The sequence below is a fragment of the Chaetura pelagica genome, unplaced genomic scaffold (assembly GCF_000747805.2).
Source record: "Chaetura pelagica isolate M959 unplaced genomic scaffold, ChaPel_1.0 scaffold117, whole genome shotgun sequence".
NCBI lineage: Eukaryota > Metazoa > Chordata > Aves > Apodiformes > Apodidae > Chaetura > Chaetura pelagica.
The window spans coordinates 9,534,549-9,538,300 of NW_009954185.1; the positions used below are offsets into that span (position 1 = coordinate 9,534,549).

Consider the following 3,752-nt stretch of genomic DNA (forward strand, 5'->3'; position numbering starts at 1 on the left):
ACTCTTTCAAAAGCCTTAGCTTACTGGCAGAAATACGCTGCTGTAACACATTTTCATGTGCAGGTAGCAATTCTTCTCTACATCCCAGGGCTGGAATCCTGCATGGGGAAAACTGAACTGCTCAGTATAATGTAAAAGACAGGCCTCATTAACTCTTGGACATCTTCTCATTTCTTGGCCATAAATCCTATTACCTTGTATTACAAACTGCCATAAAACTCACAGATAAAAGATAATTTATGCTTAGTGTACAGAAGCTAATGTTTCTGTACTTCTGAGAAGCACACAACCAGAAAATGAGAAAGTATGTATGTGAAACCTTAAGCCATTCATATTGAGCATGGCTAGCATGATAAACATGACTCAAAGAGCCTAATGCTCTTCAGCCAGGGTATAATCTAATGATAATTGATATTACCAAAATTTCAAGCATAAAATGTATCAACTGTTGCATAAAATATCCTGCTTATAAAGAGTGATTACTCTTTATTAAGAATTCAGGCTTCCATCCCTCCCCCCACTACAGCAAGCAATATGATGGCTATTCAGTACAGAAATTTTATTTTATTTTTTTTTAATTCCAATCACCACATTAAAAAATGCTTCAGATCAAGCATCACCTCCTGGAATTCCTACACACCTCCCTGTTCTAGACTCCTATCCTAATCAGTGTTGCATGGCACACAAAAACTAACAACCCTTGGAGTTGGCAAAATCAAAGGCAGCTCAATCTTTTATTTGCTTTTTCTATGACGCAAATCAAAGTCTTTGGACTTTGGCACTCACTTTAATTATTTTGGTTATCTGTTCAAAGGAGTATTTTGCTTTAGTGAAGACTGAGCAAAAGATGCATTAAATGTTGGCTGTCTGTTATTGGTTTTTCTTTCCTGTTAAGATGAGAGAAAATCTTATCACTATCAACTTCAAAATTCTGTAGTTACAGACTATGTTCTCATTGTTTGGATCCTTCCATAGATGCTCCTGATTGCATGCCTGCTTTCTTTTCTTAAATACTTCTTTAGTAATGTGACCTGTATAAGAATTCATTCATATAAATTTAGATACCTACAGTGCATACCTAGATCTCAGCCTCCCACCCAATTTCTCCATAGAATCTATGGAGACAAGTATTTGTGGGGTGTAATTCTTCCCACTTTTTTCTCCACCTCTCAGCATAGCTCATACTTACAGGTCAGAAATGAATATAAAAGAGTTTACTTCCTTGCAGTTTTCTTCACTTTCCATTTAAAAACATTTTCCATGGCATATTTCAAAAACTTGCACTGTTTGTTTCCCAAGAGATGGCTCAGAACTCAAAATGCCAATTACCTTACATTCAGCACTTGGATAATTTTATTGGCTGATAAAAAAACACTTTGTTTACCTCGTCCTCCCAGCATAGTAGTTTACAGTGGATTCCAAATTAGGCATTGTCCTTGCTGTCTTGCTCTACCATCTTGATGACTTTTAGCAACTCTGTAAACTCATCTCCTACACAAGTGTGTTAAATATTGATATATTTCTTCTGTTGTAGACCTCTGTAGCAAGATTGTAATAATGTGAAATAACTCTCTTTCAAAGCAGCTACTTAATGGATTTTATTATGTACTTAGGTATCTACTCCTCCTTTTAGTTTCTACATTAGTAACCAAAAATTCAGCAGCTTGTTATTTCCTGTTGTATCTTTCCTAGGGGCTGTTGACAGCAGTGACATCTGCTCTATCCAAGTATTTCAGCCTCTGCCTAGGTATGTATGACTGAGAATGAATACTAGTCTCCCACTATAGTGAGCAGAGGGCTAATGTTATTTTGAAGGAAAATATGGTTATGTGTTGCTCACATAATTTTCCAAAGTTCAATAAAGATCAGATTCCTCTTCCCCAAGAAAGAAAGACTTCAAATTTACTTTTTATAGAAAAAGCATGATGCTTTTAACTTTATCATATGCATTAGTACTTGAATCTCAAAATCTGGCTTCATTTGTTGCACAGTTTCCAGACATGCATTTCAAAAAGTCAGTGGGTCTCCCACTGTGTTCAGCTCCCTCCTACCTTGATTTTAAATTACAAAGGGGAAGAGGGGAAAAAAGAGAGAATGCCATGATTGTGGCTGTTTACAAGAGAAAAATATCACACTGAACTCTGTACAGAAAAAGAGTACTTCCAAGCTTAGCATCCCTTTTTCTTTCTGTGTTTAAACTACTCACTTGAATTTTATCTAAACTGTGCAGGATTAACATTATTATCTGGAGGTACTATGACAGTTGACTGAAGATGCTGACAGTGACAAGTTTAAACCAACAATGAAATGCAATTTTGTGCCAAAGTTAGCATTAAGATTGCTTAAATGGCCTGCCTCTGTATCTGCCCTTTCTTTCTGAATGCTAGTAACAGCCTGAAGTTACAGAAGTCAGTTACTGGCAATGCAGGCTGACAACCAGGAATAGCAGAAAAAAACAACATCCTGTGGAACTCTCTCCATCAACAAAAAAGTATTAAATTATTATTGTATGGCATTATTAAAAACAGAACACAGAGAAGTTTCCAGCAAGCACCAACAATTAGCAACATCTCATTTCTATTTAAAAGCAAGGAATTTATTTTTTTTTCCCACATTGCAGAGAGTTTAATTATTCATTGAAGACTTCTGAAAGCAACCTGAGGCATGGCATTTTAAAGCCACTTACGGAAAAGGCGAATGAAAAGAATTAAGTCTTTGCAGTCCAAGTAATTGTTTTGTAAGCTAAATTGGGTATTCTCCATCTTATTTCAGCTTTTCAGTATGTCCTTACAAATATCCTAAAATTAATTTACAGTGGTCAGTGAAGTACTGCACCCACAGATCAATCACAAGCAAGCTACGCCTCACTTTCAGTTATTCACCACAGTTATCCATTAGTCCTCTTTCCCTGTAACTCTTCTGCCTCTATCCATTTAGCTGTAAAACTAACCATCATTCTTCATCATACTAGCAAATGAGCTCCTGTGCCTACTATCCTTCCTGCAGACACAGTGCTTCAAAGTTGTTAATAAAGCATCTGCCCCTGTAAATTTAATCCTATAATCTCATTGAACTTTATTAATGCTTTTCTCAAATTTCAATGAAGCACATGGGGTGCTGGGCTTTGTCAAATTTATCTGTGAATGCTTTTTATTTTAATGAAATATAACTTAGCCATTTTCCAAGGTAAAATGGCTAAGTTAGTTAAGCTTCTAGAAACCCAGGACATCAGGAAAAGATATTTCCAAACAAATTAATGGATCACTGTTAGAGACTCTTTGATGCTTAGATTTGCCTTTAATTAAAATCTTAGCAGTAGAAGCCCAGCAAGATCTTTTGTGAGTGTTGTTTTATGAATCAATAAGTGGAACAACAGACCCGAAAAACCACAAAAATAACACATCTGAAATAAATTCTCTCACTGATTCTAGCTGGATTCCCATCATAATGAACTGCTCTGCTCAGACCACATAAGGGCTCTGCCTGATGTTTCTGTCAGGACCTCCCTTATATCTTATACTTACAACTTTCTTTTGTTTCTTTTACTGCAGACATCCTTATTTCTACTCAACATGAGAAAGCACTGTGTCCTAAATTTAAACTTACTGGAATCTAATTTTAAAGTTTATAAACAGGTTTTTTTTCATTTATAATCAAAATCCTGTATTTACCCAAATTCAGTTTGCATACTTTCTGAATTTTTGTGTTCCTCCCCTTTTAAACAAATCTACCCTGAACAAATTAAACACAAT

The 3,752-nt window shown here is 35.7% G+C and overlaps 1 protein-coding gene across 1 annotated transcript in view; it reads right to left on the reverse strand.

Moving 5' to 3' along the window:
* Window positions 1-3,752, reverse strand: part of TPK1 (thiamin pyrophosphokinase 1) — a 205,523-nt gene that overhangs the window by 106,439 nt on the left and 95,332 nt on the right. The gene's annotated exons all lie outside the window — the stretch shown is intronic.